Source organism: Emys orbicularis, chromosome 11 (assembly GCF_028017835.1).
Source record: "Emys orbicularis isolate rEmyOrb1 chromosome 11, rEmyOrb1.hap1, whole genome shotgun sequence".
In the NCBI taxonomy this organism is placed as follows: Eukaryota; Metazoa; Chordata; order Testudines; family Emydidae; genus Emys; species Emys orbicularis.
Window position 1 is genome coordinate 29400961 of NC_088693.1, and position 17417 is coordinate 29418377.

Sequence of the window (17417 nt, forward strand, 5' to 3'; positions counted from 1 at the left end):
CTGTTTACTTTGTGGACACAGATGCTGGACCTGCCCCCGTTTCTTTACCCAGTTACTGTTGACTATCCTTCCAAGTTACATACCCCCTTCCCCACCTTCCCAACAAATAAAATCTGTTCCGTTTTGTTAATGAACAAGGTTCTCTTTCTTACTGTTTTCGCGGGAATGTTTTAAACCGGGGACGCAGACTGTGGCGGGGGGCGGGTTTAGTGTTCTGATGCAAATGATGCTTCTAAACTCCGGGAATGACAGGCTCCGCAGTGCTGGATTGGTTGTTTCAACGCAGCCTGCCAGCAGTCCTGGGCGGGACTGCGTGTATGTGTCGGACAAGTGACTTTCTGGCAGGGGGCGGAGGGTAACAGACCCCCTGCTGCGTGGCTCTGTGATCCAGGATAAGGACCGCGGCAGAAGATCTCTAACTGCCCTCCCCCGCCACAAAGTCACAGATCAACCCCCTCGCACCCCAGAACATGAAAACCGCCTCCCAGACTGACCAGGGTAACTGGTGACTGCACTGTGTATGTGTCCTGATGCTGGACCTGCCCCCGCCTCTGTAGCCTGCTACAGGTGACTGTCCTGTCCAAGTAACAAACCCCTTCCCCCCCTTCAGACAGAATCCCCTCTAAAAGTCACTCTCGGAAACAGTACTTAACAGAAACAGATGTTTTATTATGAACCGCACATGAAAAGGGGGGGGAGGAAACTTGGACGTGGGCTAGTGTGAGATGGGTAGGAAAGGACTTTTCAAACTTTGTGGAACGAGAGCCTTCCAGTGCTGCAGCAGTGTGCAGGGGCCGACTGAAAGTTTTAACGGCCCTTGCCGCCCCTCCTTCTTTGGACTTTTGGTGAGGGGGGTGTGGGACTTGGTGGCGGGGGAGGGCGGTTAGAGATAGACAGCAGCAGGGCTCTGTCCTCCTGCCTCCGGTCTTGCAGAACATCCACTAGGCGCCGGAGCGTGTCCGTTTGCTCCCTCATTAGTCCAAGCAGGGTTTGAGTAGCCTGCTGGTCCTCCTGGCGCCACCTCTCCTCCCGTTCCATGACTGCTCTGTGCATTTGTGACAAGTTCTCCCTCCACTGTGTCGTCTGGGCTGCCTGCTCTCGTGAGCAGTCCATAAGTTCATAAAACATGTCTTCACGCGTCCTCCTCTTCCTTCTCCTAATCTGCGCTAGCCTCTGGGAGTGTGATGCCAGGCTGGGTTGGGAGACAGTCGCAGATGTGTCTGTGGGAATGGGAGAAAGGGAGTGAATTCCTGAGACAGATAAATGAAGTTGCTAACAAAGAACATAGTCTTTCTCTGTGAACAACACCATGCACTGGACCTTTCACATGCGCACTCAGGACAAGGTCGAATTTTCGGCCCTCGCCTTCAGTGCCTGGGGTCTTGCAGTTGCGATCAGAGAAGCATTGCAGGACACCTCTACTTCTGTTGCAGGAAAGCATGGTAAGCCGTAGACTTGTGGCAGCTTGAAAATGTAATAGTAGCACTGGGCTCCTTTCGCACTGAATGCAAGGCCACTCTCTGCTGGCAGCAATCAGGGAAGCATGAGCTCTGCCCCTGTCCCACCACCTCGCGGCTGTCCCCGGGAAAGCTCCCTGTATGCTGCCCCTCTGCCGCCTCCACCGCGTGGCTGCAAAGTCCCCTCCCTAATTTAAAGCAGGGCGTCATGTGTGATATTACTCTCATGAGGATCTCGGAGACCGAGAGGGGAAGGATGCTTCGGGAGACCATGCAGAGGCCAGGGCCGTATGCTGCCATGCTGTGCCGTGCCATGATCCCGGACTACCTAATGGACTCATGGCGTGGGAACGTGTGTTACCATGGTGGACCGAACAAGATCGCCCTGCCACGGAACCTGATGCGCATGCTTGAGCGGTACCTCCAGGAGAGCTATGCCGAGCTATCCCAGGAGGACTCTCTGTCCATTCCCGGGCACATTGACCGTCTTTTCCTTTAAGTGCAGCATAAGGGACTACAGAGTGGAGCGTCCTGTGGTGGCTTAATCATGAATATCCGGACATTATTTGATTTTCTATACATAGTTAGGACTAAATAGTTGACTAAGCCAAATAAATCATGAACACCAAATTGCTAATATAGTTAATATTCCTGTTTTGTTATAAATAAAAGTTTCTATGTTTAAATGAGTGAATGAAAAGCCCATTCTTAACAATATAAATATTCCAGTTATGTTAAAATTAAATGTTTAGATGTTTAAAGCACTCACTGCTTGATCCTTCCCCTGATTCGGTGTCCGGAGTAAGGGCTGTGGACGGTTGGTAGGGGATCTCGGTAAGGGTGATGAAGAGCTCCTGGCTGTCGGGGAAATCAGCGGTGCAAGCGCTGTCGACTGCCTCGTCCTCCTCATCTCCTTCCTCATCTTCCCCGTCAGCTAACATTTCCGAGGAGGAACCGGCCGTGGACAATATCCCATCCTCAGAGTCCACGGTCACTGGTGGGGTAGTGGTGGCGGCCGCACCTAGGATGGAATGCAGTGCCTCGTAGAAACGTGATGTGTGGGGCTGGGATCCAGAGCGTCGGTTTCCCTCTTTGGTTTTTTGGTAGCCTTGTCTCAGCTCCTTGATTTTCACGCGGCACTGCGTTGCATCCCGGCTGTATCCTCTCTCTGCCATGGCTTTAGAGATCTTCTCGTAGATCTTTGCATTCCTTCTTTTGGAGCGCAGCTCTGAAAGCACGGACTCATCGCCCCACACAGCGATGAGATCCAAGACTTCCCGATCAGTCCATGCTGGGGCCCTCTTTCTATTAGATTGCACGGCCATCTCTGCTGGAGAGCTCTGCATCGTTGCCAGTGCTGCTGAGCTCTCCACGCTGTCCAAACAGAAAATGAGATTCAAACTGCCCAGACAGGAAAAGGAATTCAAATTTTCCCGGGGCTTTTCCTGTGTGGCTGGTCAGAGCAGCCGAGCTCGAAGTGCTGTCCAGAGCGTCAACAGAGTGGTGCACTGTGGGATAGCTCCCGGAGCTATTACCGTCGATTTCCATCCACACCTAGCCTAATTCGATATTGCCATTTCGAATTTAGCGCTACTCCTCTCGTTTTCGAGGAGTACAGAAGTCGAATTTAAAAGAGCTCTATGTCGAACTAAATAGCTTCGTGGTGTGGACGGGTGCAGGGTTAATTCGATGTAACGGCGCTAAATTTGATATAAACTCCTAGTGTAGACCAGGCCTCAGACTCATAGACTTTAAGGTCAGAAGGGACCATTATGATCATCTAGTCTGACCTCCCGCATGATGCAGGCCACAAAAGCTGACCCACCCACTCCTGGAATAATTCTCTCCCTTGACTCAGCTGTTGAAGTCCCCAAATCATGATTTAAAGACTTCAAGTCGCAGGGAATCCTCCAGCAAGCGACCCCTGCCCCATGCTGCAGAGGAAGGCGAAAAGCCTCCAGGGCCTCTGCCAATCTACCCTGGAGGAAAATTCCTTCCCGACCCCAAATATGGCGATCAGCTGAACCCCGAGCATGCGAGCAAGATTCTCCAGCCAGACCCTCCGGAAAAAAGTTCTCTGTAGTAACTTTTAATATCCCATCATTGACCATTGTTACTAATTACCAGCGATGGCACGTTATTGACCTATTGACTAAAATCACGTTATCCCATCAAACCATCCCCTCCATAAACTTATCAAGCTTAATCTTAAAGCCAGAGAGGTCTTTCGCCCCCACTGTTTCCCTCGGAAGGCTGTTCCAGCACTTCACCCCTCTGATGGTTAGAAACCTTCGTCTAATTTCAAGCCTAAACTTCCCGACGGCCAGTTTATATCCATTTGTTCTCGTGTCCACATTAGTACTGAGCTGAAATAATTCCTCTCCCTCCCTGGTATTTATCCCTCTGATATATTTAAAGAGAGCAATCATATCCCCCCTCAGCCTTCTTTTGGTTAAGGTAAACAAACCGAGCTCCTCGAGTCTCCTTTCATACGACAGGTTTTCCATTCCTCGGATCATCCTAGTGGCCCTTCTCTGTACCCGTTCCAGTTTGTATTCATCCTTTTTAAACAGGGGAGACCAGAACTGCACACAGTACTCCAAATGAGGTGCTAACGGAACCAGCACCTCCTTATCCCTACTAGAAATACCTCGCCTAATGCATCCCAGGACCGCATTAGCTTTTTTCATGGCCACGTCACATTGCCGACTCATAGTCATCCTGCGATCAACCAGGACTCCGAGGTCCTTCTCCTCTTCTGTTACTTCCAACCGATGCGTCCCCAGCTTATAACTAAAATTCTTGTTAGTCATCCCTAAATGCATCACCTTACACTTCTCACTATTAAATTTCATCCTATTACTATTACTCCAGTTTACAAGGTCATCCAAATCTCCCTGCAGGATATCCCGATCCTTCTCCGAATTGGCAATACCTCCCAACTTGGTATCATCTGCAAACTTTATCATCCCACTCCTACATTCGGTTCCGAGGTCAGTAATAAATAGATTAAATAAAATCGGACCCAAAACCGAACCTTGAGGAACTCCACTGGTAACCTCCCTCCAACCTGACAGTTCACCTTTCAGTACGACCCGCTGCAGTCTCCCCTTTAACCAGTTCTTTATCCACCTCTGGATTTTCATATCGATCCCCATCTTTTCCAATTTTACCAATAATTCCTCATGCAGTACCGTATCAAACGCTTTACTGAAATCGAGGTATATTAGATCCACCGCATTTCCTTTATCTAAAAAATCTGTTACTTTCTCAAAGAAGGAGATCAGGTTGGTTTGGCACGATCTACCTTTCGTAAAACCGTGTTGTAATTTGTCCCAATTGCCATTGACCTCAAGGTCCTTAACTACTTTCTCCTTCAAAATTTTTTCCAAGACCTTGCATATTACAGATGTTAAACTAACAGGCCTTTAGTTACCCGGGTCACTTTTTTTCCCCTTCTTGAAAATAGGAACCACATTAGCTATTCTCCAGTCCAACGGTACCACCCCCGAGTTTACAGATTCATTAAAAATTATCGCTAACGGGCTTGCAATTTCTCGCGCCAGTTCCTTTAATATTCTCGGATGAAGATCATCCGGTCCGCCCGATTTAGTCCCGTTAAGCTGTTCGAGTTTGGCTTCTACCTCGGATACGGTAATGTCAACCCCCCCCCTCCTTTATTCCCATCCATCACGCTGCCACTATTCCTGAGTCCTTCGTTAGCCTCATTAAAGACCGATGCAAAATATTCGTTTAGATATTGTGCCATGCCTAGATTATCCTTAATCTCCACTCCATCTACAGTCTTAAGCGGTCCCACTTCTTCTTTCTTTGTTTTCTTCCTATTTATATGGCTATAAAACCTCTTACTAGTGGTTTTAATTCCCCTCACAAGGTCCAACTCTACACGGCTTTTGGCCTTTCTCACTCCATCTCTACATGCTCTGACCTCAATAAGGTAGGTTTCTTTGCTGATCCCTCCCATCTTCCACTCCTTGTACGCTTTCTGTTTTTTCTTAATCACCCGTCTGAGACGCTCGCTCATCCAGCTCGGTCTAAATCTCCTGCCTATGAACCGTTTTCCCTTTCTCGGGATACAGGTCTCTGACAGCTCCTGCAACTTCAACTTGAAATAATCCCAGGCGCCTTCCGCCTTTAGATCCATAAATATGTTAGTCCAATCTACTTCCCTAACTAGTCGCCTTAATTTATTAAAGTTAGCCCTTTTGAAATCGTAAACCTTAGTCTCCGATTTAATTTTGTTAATCCTTCCATTTAGTTTAAACCGAATTAGCTCATGATCACTCGAGCCAAGGTTGTCCCCTACAACCATTTCCTCAACGAGGTTCTCACTACTCACCAAAACCAAATCTAAAATGGCATCCCCCCTCGTCGGTTCAGCAACTACTTGATGAAGGAATTCATCAGCTATCACGTCTAGGAAAATCTGAGCCCTATTATTGTTACTAGCATTTGTTCCCCAATCTATATCCGGGAAGTTAAAGTCTCCCATGATTACACAGTTCCTATTAGTATTTACTTCCCTAAAAACATTAAAGAGTTCTCTGTCCATATCCAGGCTAGATCCCGGCGGTCTATAGCACACCCCAAGCACTATCCCAGGGGAGGCTCTAGTAGTTCTTTTACCCAGTGTGAGTATTGCCCAGACAGACTCCGTCTTATCCATTCCATCACTTATTATTTCTTTACAGTTTATCTCATTGTTGACATACAATGCTACTCCCCCACCTTTATCTTTGTTCCGGTCTTTCCTAAACAGCACATACCCCTCCATACCTGTACTCCAGTCATGACTACCGTTCCACCACGTTTCGGTTATTCCTACGATATCCGGTTTCATTTCTCGGACCAGGAGCTCCAATTCCTCCATTTTGTTACCTAGGCTTCTCGCATTGGTGTATACACATCTTAATTTATGCCGTTTGGCCTCTCTCACATTCGTTATCCAATTTGGTACGGACACCGTACCGCCAGTATGACCTATTAGTCTAGTATCCATCCCCCCCCTTCTCCTTATGTCCAATCTCTTCTCCCCAGCTGTAACCGTTCTTATCTCATCGACCTCCCTCTCAATGTTATAATCTGGTGTGGAGATTAACTGGACATCTCCCAACCGTCTCCCCCAAATTCCTAGTTTAAAGCTCTTTTGATGAGATGAGCCAGCCTCCCTCCCAGAAGTCTATTTCCTTCCCTACTTAGGTGAAGTCCGTCCCGTGAGAACAGTTTTCTGTCCCCGAAAGCCTCCCAGTGGCCATACATCCCAAAGCCCTCTTTATAGCACCATTCCCTTAGCCAACTATTTATCATCACAATCCTGTCACCCCTTTGCTGCCCTTCTCTAGGAACAGGCAGAATCCCACTGAAGATGATCTGAGCCTCGATTTCCTTAAGCGTCTTCCCCAGCCTGTCATAATCTCCCTTGATTCTCTCCAGCGAGAACCTAGCCATGTCATTCATTCCTACGTGAAGGATGATCAAGGGGTTCTTACCTGCTCCTTTTAGGATCCTTTTCAACCGCAGGTCCACATCCCGTATCTTAGCGCCCGGTAGACAGCACACCCTTCTGTTCTCTGGGTCCACCCTGGTCACAGGCCTGTCTAACCTCCTCAGTAAGGAGTCCCCAATCACGTAAACCTGCCTTTGCCTGGTGACAGTGCGATCTACTAATCTATCCCCTGTTCCCTCTAGTTGCAACCCCTGTCCATTCCTATTTTCCCTTATAATCCCCCTTATGCCATCCTGTATCCTCCCGGGGCCCAGATATGGTGCTGTCTCCATCAACTCCTCCCCTCTTTCTATGGGACTAGACACTCTTCTCTTCTTCCTCACCCTCCCCCCTTCAGTTACCACCTGCTGCACCCCTTCCTCGTTTTCCAAACACCCAAACCTGTTCCTGAGCTCTATTTCCCCTTCACTGGCCCTCCTTTTCCTTGGCCTGCTTCTCACGGTCACATGCTTCCACTGCCCTTGTTCTCCCCCCAGCATTCCCCCCTCACAGGCCTTTGCCCCTGCTTCCACCTGTACCCCTGAGCATTCCCCTTCAGCCACTCCTTGCCTTTGCTCCATCAGCTGCTCGAACCCCCTTCTAAACTCTACCAGGGTATCTACCTGCATCTTCAAACCTCGGATCTTTTCTTCTAGCAGCTCTATTAGGCGGCACTTCATGCAGACATACCTCTGTTCAGGCACCCCCGCTAGGACCATGTACATACCGCAGCTGCCACATGCAATCATCTACATTGTGTCCCCTGCTGCTTGGCTCATGACTGCTGTTGTCTGAGCCCGCCTGCTCACCTGTGCCCTCCGCACCTGGGGGAACACAGCACACGGGGCACCGCGCCCTCCTGCCTCCCCTTCCACCTCCCCCTGTAAACTCCCACTCAAACTCCCCTGTTAGCAGCCCTGTTTGCCGGCTCCTGTGCCGCTGCTCGCATTGGTTAATAAACCTTAGATAGCTTACAATACTTCGTGATCTTTGGCATATAGTAACCATCTATCACTAAGTCCAGCTTGCTTAGGTGGCAAGACAGACTGGAATGCCCAAGGGGACCCTCTGTGACTCTATGGTAAAACTGTTATAGTGCTTTAGATGTTCACACTTGTTACTAGATTGGGGTCTCTGCCCTGAGGTTGGCACTCATGGTTGTGAACCACTCCAGACAGTGGGACAACTCATTCTTCTCATCCAGGGACTCATCATCCTGGCTGCATTTCATCTTAGAACGTGAGCATTGCTGCAGTGTATGGTCTTATTGTAATGCCTGTTTGCTTAACTAGCTATTTTATATAAAGTCTTTAGTTTTATCACTCATGATGGCATTTCCAATCCTCCACTAAATTAAATTGTCTGTAACTGCCCTGGAGGTTCGAACCTTAAAGAATTCATATTGGTTTTATCCCTTGTCTTTAAACTACTAATCAGGAACACATAAATCAAAGGTTACAGAATGGAGTACTGCAACCTCACACTGGACCCAGCTCGGTGCCTGGTATGTGAGAGGTGGTGGGTGTTGTGATGATTTGGGGAAGCTGTCTGTGCAATTTGTTAATTCAGTGTGAGATTATGAACACTCTTTATGTATTTTTACCAAGCTGCAAATCCCATTTTCAATGTGCAGCACTTTGCCTTTGGAATTGCAGTCTGACATGGAGGTAGAAAAAGAAAAGGGACAACAACCAACCAGGAGAACTAGTTTATCTGGGGAGAGGTCAACTAGCAACAAATTCATTTGGGGAGGGTCTGGGATCACTGGGACAGGATGACCCAGGAGTCACTTGACAGAAGGAAGGTTATATAGGACAGTCAGAAGCTGATTTATTTGCTCTCTCCTGGGACATTTTTCACCAGCATAAGAGGACGGAAGCTGTTGCAGGAGTCAGATGAACTGGGAAGATGCTACCAACCTGAACACAAATGTTCCCCCAAAGACTCCCAAGGGAGTGAAGGCAAATGCCTGTAGGGTTTATTATTTTTGTATAGTTCTGTATTTTTCATGTGATTCAGTAAAGAGCAACCACATTGTAGAACTCTGGGCAGTGTCTGTGTGTGTTATATGCTACAACTTTCACATGCCTCCTGAGAGAGTTAAACTGTAGCCTAGGTGATTCACACCGTTGGTGGTATTCTGGAAAAGGGTGCGTTAAAGCTGCTGGGATATCTGGGGTTTCAATGGTAGATCTGGGGGCCTAGGCAAGTGGACTGAGGGGCTCTATTTCCATGAAGGGATAACAAACAAAGTGTGTGCCCAGGAAATGGGCCAGAGAGGCCAAGGGAGCAAACAGTGCGTCAGTCTGCTCAGACTTACAGAAGCTTAAAAAAACCTGGGGAAACAGAAGCTGGGTCCCTGTGCAGTCTAGTGAGTGGCCAAAAGAGGGCACTCAATTGGAGCTGTGACAGATGTCTAACACCCCACCCTAGTGTAAGTTAATAAAGGGTACGTCTTCACTACCCGCCGTATCGGCGGGTAGCAATCGATTTATCCGGGATCGATATATCGCGTCTTATTAAGACGCGATATATCAATTCCCGAACGCGCTCACCGTCGACTCCGGAACTCCACCAGAGCGAGCAGCGGTAGCGCAGTCGACAGGGGAGCCGCGGCCATCGATCCCGCGCCGTGTGGACCCCAGGTAATTCGATCCAAGATACTTCGACTTCAGCTACGCTATTCGTGTAGCTGAAGTTGCGTATCTTGGATCGATCCCCTCCCCCCCCCAGTGTAGACCAAAGTTGTGCCCTGCTGCATAAATCCTGCCCCATCTGAAAATGAGGACATCATTCTTACCTTGAGAGATACAAATACTCTGTGTGCAGGAAGCCAAAAGGTAAGAATACCAAGCTGTTGCTACCATTCACAATCTGCTATCCATACCTGTCTGGTATTTTGGGCTGTTGTATACATCCATGTTCTGTGCCATTAGAGAATGTGGTTGTGTGGAGTAAATTGCTTTACATGTGCTATGGTATCAGGGCAGAAAGGGAATCTTTCATTTGTTCCTGTGGAAAAAATAAAAATGTAATAGTTATGTCTGTAGGTGAAATAGGATTTATAGACATTATGAAGTACATTTCAAACTCAGTCCTGTGACAATAGTAGATAGAAATCAGGCCTTCAAGGCCCTATTATCAGTAAATGTAAGAGAACTCGTCTAAGAAAATAACTGGAAAGTTAATTAGAAGGCAAGGTTCCATGTCACAGATTATTGGCTAGAGGGGAGGAAACACTTTTTGCACAGAAACTTCTCAAACACAGGCAGAATGATAGATCTGACCTGGAAAAACAGTTACTGTCTAAGGTGGGAAACATTAGCAAATAGTTAAGTGGGGTGTTGCAACAAAGAATAGTATACAAATGAAGGGTAGTGACTCTAAAAAAATGTATGGATTATCTTTTCCTAGGGAGGGTGTAATGTTAGAGGATTTTACAATACTGGAAAATGCAAATTATTTCAGGTTTTCAGAGGTTGTTTTTGTTACAATGGAGGTTTGATAATGATGAACCATGATCTCATACAAGTATCAGAGTTCAGTCTGTAGAGCGGTTAATTAACAGCAAAGAGGGAAATCAGGTTGAAGTATTTCCTACAAAGGTAATGGATAATCTGTCAGATAACATATGTAAATCAAATTATACATATTAGTTTAAGAAATGACTGACTTTATTAAAGACTGAATTGTGACTTTGCCACAAATCTCAAGGAAGGGGCAGCAGATTGTTGCCTTGCCTCTGGAGCAGACAAGGAAGCAATTTGTGTCTAGGAGAATCACAACCTGCTTCCTGTTCAGACCTGATTTTAGGGAGAAATGACCAGTACCAGGCCTATAATAGGCACAGTATTCTTCCCCTGGTACACTGGCATGCTTGTTCTAGCCAGTGCTTTTGGGGGACGGGGGTGGAGCCAAGGCTGTGCATGTGGGAAGAGTATAGTGAGTCCATGAGCCTGTTCTCCTCCCCATGCTGCAAGTCATAGTATGAGTAGCCAGCACAAGAGAATAAGGGAGCATCTTAACCCCCTTACAACTTGAAGCTGCTGTGTAAACTGGACCTCAAGCTGGCCCAGTGAAAATAGGTATTAAGACTAGGGCATAATAAGTAATGACGCTTAGGCATATTAACATGAGAAGGATGCGGTATAATGGGTATCACTCTGATTGCGAGAGAAATGAGTGGGTAGGGCCATAGAACCTATCTTCTCCTCCAGGGCATAGCTGGCCCTATGTGTTTGGGGGGGGGGTCTTATAGGAGCCCAAGCTCTGGGCAGCATTGTGCCTATCTACCCTTAAGGACTCCAGTTCTACCTTGCTCCCTGTCAAGCACTATAACATTAAGCCACAATTGAATACAAATATTAATGTTTGTAACCCTACTAAGCCAATAATATTCTGCACAGAGGGACTGAGAGATGGTTAAAACAAACACCAATGGAACATGCCTAGTAAGTGAAATGACATTTCTTCCCCCCCAACCTCCATCCAGATGTAAGTAAATGTCATCTTTGCCTTTGGGGCTATGCAAGAGTGAAACAATCTGAAAGGGAGGAAATTAGAAGGTGGGCAACTATAGATAACATGCTGTCACCCAAACAAAGCCAAAACACAAAGACAATTATAGGAAAATTTCTGCTGAAACATGAGGAAGAAAAAAAAATCAGAGTGCATGTTAAAAAGAAAGGAGATACTACAAGGGAGATGATGAAGCTAGGCTGAAATAGGCAAATGGAGCTGAAGAATGGGAAGAGATACTGTGGTGACAGAGTCAGTGTTTTTCCTTAGTTGTCAAGATTTTTCTGAAAACCTTGTTATATAGAATTATGCTTCTTTCTCTGTTTTGGTTTTGAAGACAGACATTTTCACAGCTTGCTTAACCCATAGTGGCTAAGTAGATGCCAGAGATGACTCTTGAAGGCACAGCTATACAGCTCCCAAACTACAGTACTGTATGACTAGTGTCAGGGTATACTTGCACTAAGAGCAAAAATAGCACATCCCATGTAGTGATTCTCGAGCTTTAAAGAGATTAGGAAGCAATTCCTTAAATTGGTGTTCCATTTAACACCAGGTTCACTCAGCTTCTAGTTGAAGGTGCATGTATTTTTTGGGACTTATATTCAGCTTTAGCTGCAAGAGTTTGTGTATGAACCTCAAAACCTGAGTAGGAGTATAGGATCTGTTCTGTGATGCCTGTTGCTAGGGAAACCACTTCCTTTGTCTGCTTTGTTCAGAACAGTCGTTTATTTAGTGACTTTAAATGATGCAAACCATATTGTGGCATCTGGAAAAAACAGTGCAATGCCTTTATATAAAAATATTTTTGTATAATGAATAATGCTATAAGTACCTAAATGAGTATTCACTCACACATATGCCGTCAATCCATTTTAGACTTGAGGAGGGGACTAATTCATGAAAAAACTATTAAGGTGCATTGGAATGTATTTACTTGAAGAAAGAAACTAGAGGAGCAAAACAAAGTTTTCTTTCTGATTAAAAACATATATAAAAAACGGGATGATCAGAATGCAAAATTCCTTCAGGGTTTGTGTGGGGGGCTTGATTATGCTCTGTTACACAAGTCTGAATCAAGAGTGACTCCATGGATATGTCTACACAGCAAAGAAAAAACCCACTGCTGGCTTATGCCAGCTGACTCAGGCTCACAAGGCTCAGGCTGTGGGCTGTTTCATTGCTGTGTAGACTTCCAGGCTTGAGCTGGCATCTTTGCTCTGGGACCCTCCCATGCCTGACTAAGAAGGGGAAGAGCATTTTTCATGCACTGACTTGCTAACTTAGTGAGATGAGCTTTAAACTAAATTCGAAGGAGAAACGTCTCAAAAGCGCACATGTAAGCATAAAAAAGGGACTTGAACAGAAAGCTACATGTTGGGAGAGACATGGAAAATTAGAATAGGGACATTTGAGAAATAAGAGTGAAATTAGGGAGGGAATCTACTCAACATCTTAGATCTCTATTCCCCATACTCCTTGCATTTGTGTATAAACAGGAAGAACTGGAAGTATTAGTGCGTAAGCTAAATTATGTCTTAATGGCATCACAAAGACTTAGTGGGAAAAATCTCATGACTGGAATATTGGTATGAAAGCACATAGCTAATTCAGGAAGTACAGGCAGAGAAAAAAAGGGAGGAGGTGTTACATTATAGATCAAATATATACACACTTATTCTGAGGTCCAGAAGAAAGTGAGAGGCAGACCAGTTGAAAGTCTCTAGGTAAAGATGAAAGGAGGTGATGTCATGGACATGGTTGGAATCTATTATTGACCACCAAATCAGGAAGAGGAGGTGGATGAGACATTTCTAGAGCAAATATCCAAGACACAAGCCTGATAATATTGGGGGACTTTAACTACCCAAACATCTGTTGGAAAAGTAATACAGCAAAACACAACATCCAATAAATTCTTTGAATGTATAAGGGACAACATTTTGTGTCAGAAAGTGAAGGAAGTAACCAGTGGACAATCTCCCTAATATACAGACTTGCTGAGTGAGAGCTCTACTTCTGCATTAATGGCAAAAGTGACTGTCTAATAGAAATGTGTGGGAAACAATACGAGAATATCTGGTCACACATGAAACTACTGCATATCTTTTTAGTTTAGTATATATTAGTCCCTGATACTTGTAGATGATGTTCTCACTTGTTTGTCTATTTAGTCACTTTAATAATTAATACCTTGCATGACCGTTAGAGATTCAGGGGTTCCCCCCCTCAGGTTTTGCAAATAATGAACATTGAACTTCATTATTTATATGCTATTTCCACTTTATCCATTTATATATGTTTTGTTTCATTGTATACTTATATTTTATATACAAATAATAAAAAAGTTTTAAAAAGTGGAGGAAGTAACCAGGGGGACAGCCATTTTAGACTTGATTCTGACCAACATGGAAGAATTGGTGTGAAGGTGGAAGGCAATATAGGTAAAAGTGATCATGAAATGATAGATTTGCTGGTTTCTAAGGAAAGGAACGTGTGAGAGCAGCAGAATAAGGACAATGGACTTCAGAAAAGGAGACTAAAACTCAGAGAATTGACAGATTTTCTTCCCATGGGATCCTACCTAAGAGATAAAGGAGTTCAGGAGAGCGGACAGTTTCTCAAGGAGACAATATTAAACACACTATTGCTAATTATTATGATGCAAAGGAACAATAGTAAGAGGTAACAATAGTAACAATAATAACCTACAAATAAAAAAGGAATCTTACAAAAACTGGAAACATGGAAATTATTATAAGTTGGGTGCACAATTGGTTGAAAGACCATACTCAGAGCAGTTATCAATGATTAGCTGTCTAACCCAGATGGCCCAATCTAACTGGGTCCTGCACTATTCAGTATTTTCATTAATGAGTTGGAAAACGGAGAGGAGAGTAAGCTTATACATTTTTTTGCTGAGACCAAGCTGCACTATGAAGTGCAGGCTTAGAATTCAAAAGGAACTGGATAAACTGGAGAACTGATCTGAAACCAACATGAAGAAATTCAGTAAAGACAAGTGCAAATACCACACTTTGAAGGGTGAAAAATCAAATTCACAAAAATAAAATGGGGAATACCTGGTTGGGCAGTAGAACTGCAAAACAGAATCTGGATGTTACAGTGGATCACAAATTTAATATGAGCAAACAATATCATGCAGTGGCAAAAAAGGCTAATATAATTCTGAGGTGTATTAACAGTCATACATAAGATGTGGGAGGTAACTGTTCTGCTCTACTTGGCACTGGTGAGGTCTCAGATGGAGTACTGTGTCCAGTTCTGGGTGCTACACTTTAAGAAAGATGTGGACAGAGTGGAGCGAGTCCAGAGAAGAGCAACAAAAATAATAAAAGGTTTAGAAAACCTGACCTATAAGGAAAGGTTTTAAAATGGCCATATTTAGTATGGGAGTGGGGGGGCTGGTAACAGTCTTTAAATATGGTAAGAGCTGTTATATAGGGAACGGCAATCGATTTTTCTCCATGTCCATCAAAGGTAGGACAAGAAGTAATCCATTTAATCTATAGCAAGGGAGATTTAGGTTAGATCTTAGGAACATCTTTCTAATATAAGAATAGTGAAGTGCTGGAATAGCTTATCACGGGAGGCTGTGGAATCCCCATCATTGGAGGTTTGTAAGAACAGCTTGGACAAACACCTGGCAGGGATGGTCACCTGCTTCAGACCCAGGGGCTGGACTTGATGATCTCTCAAGGTCCTTCCAGCCGTACATATCTATGGTTCTATGACTATGACTCCAAATGGAGTTATATAAGTATAATAAAAAAGTGTCAGAGAGAGGAGAATCAAAACATAGTGTTATAGATGGAATGATACAAAAAATAGGCCCAATCATATTTTTAAATCTCTTTGTGACAGATAGGACAATTTCCTGCAATAGCTTTGAAAGACCTTATTGTATTAAGTGTACGTATTATTGTGGGCCAGGATTGAATGTAACCTCCCTAGAGAACAAATGTGACAGATGTAATACCTGGGAGTTCAAAAGAAAATGTGCCAGACAAGTATGGACTTTTCGGACAAGAATGGTTAGATGGATTTCATGGAGAATCACAATGCAAATTACCCAACTCAGGTTATGCAAAAACCCATCCTTTTAAAGCTATGACCTGAGAAGAGGGTGATTTTCTGTTGATTAAGGAAGGACAAGATCAAAGGCTGAAGTTCTATAAAGAAACTGCAGATCTGACCACCCGGGTTCTGGATTTAATACTGAGATGTACTTGTAAGCATGGGGAAGACCCGGTTGTGGGTATTGAAGTACTGAAACCTACCCGAGTCCTACACTGGACTTGGGGGTGACTTCTGGTAAGCTTTTAAGCACGGATGTAGGTTCTTTTATTATTTTCTCTGTAATGTTTTACCTTAAGAATAAATGTGCTAGCTTAGAAGGAGCTGTGTGGTAACTTATAACTGAGGGCACTACACTGGGCATAGCCTTCAGAGTGAAAGCAAAGCCCAAAAACATACTGACATGTTTAGGATATTTGATGGTGATGTACAACATGTTTACTGGTATGAATTTCTCTTTTACAATTTCATATATGCACATCATTCATATTGTTTGTCTGGCTTTTCTATTTTGTGGCTAATATATTTGCAATTGCAGGTTCAGCTTTCTATTTCAATTTTTCCATGGTTGGACAAACATTAGAAAAGCATATACTTTTGACATTCTTTAGACTGCTTTCCCCTGTGCAGAGAAAGGATGTTCCAAGATCAAAAGCAATAACTATGCTTATCCATTCATAAAATCTTAAGAAACAATTAAACTGCCCAAACTGCAGCAAGCATCCTGAGTATTGCCCTCCAACCAAAATGTTCTTCTAAGCTACAGAACTGCTTTTATGCCAGAGCCTGTGTAAGATGTGGGGTAATTCTGTGATGTATAAAACCATCCATTTGTGGCTAATATGAAAACAGCAAATGTATTTCATTTGTGACATACAGTAAAAACCAATTTGCAGTCTTGGTGCCAGAATGCAAGACACACAGGACCACTTAATGGATTTATATGGCCCAAGTGAGATATTCTGCTTTCTTTCAAGAATAAAATTGCTAACCCTTATGTATAGCCAGTGATATAGGCATATAGGTAAGAAATAGGTCTGAATTAAGGCAGTAACACAAAAGCCTACAGATCTGAAACCTGTAAGACTATAGCATAGCCACAGTAACTGAAGTTGAAGGACTAAAGCCTTAGCATAGGTAACCAACCCATAAATGACCTTATAGTATAAGATGTGTATACTAATAAGTTTGAGGTACAAGATTTAGTGATCTAAAGAAGGAGGAGACCCCAACATTAGTATAACATAATGAAAAGGGACTGAAACCCCTACGGAATCTAGGCGTTAGCTAACCTATGATAAAAGGTACATGGCCTCTTACGTTTCAAAGAGATTTCCTGGAATCTGCCATGCCAAGGACTGTTTGTGGGTCATCTTACCGCTTACAGGCTCTCCAGCAAGAGATGATGTGAGTATGAGATTGCTTGATACACTATATCATTTCTCCCTACTTTGCTATGTTGTATTGCTTGTGATATTACTAATTTTGCTAATAATAAAAGTATTACAAATTCAGAAGGTCATATTGAGAGTGTCTCTCCTGCATCTACTGGGATCCACACTCCCAAAATAAATCTGTGGCTGATCTAGAGGCAACTGAACCCTGCCAAACCGTGGAATGTTAATAGGAAACTGTACATAATACCTAACCAATAGATCAGGAAACACATTTTTTTTGTGGTGCTCTCTGTATTACCCTCAAGCCACATTGCTGTGGCTTGAGGGTAATACAGAGAGCATCACAAAAAGTGCATTCTAGTTTTAAAGGTATTAGCAAGTCCAGTGATGATTCCATACTTGACATTGGAAATACAGCTGGAACCAGTAATACCTCTAAAA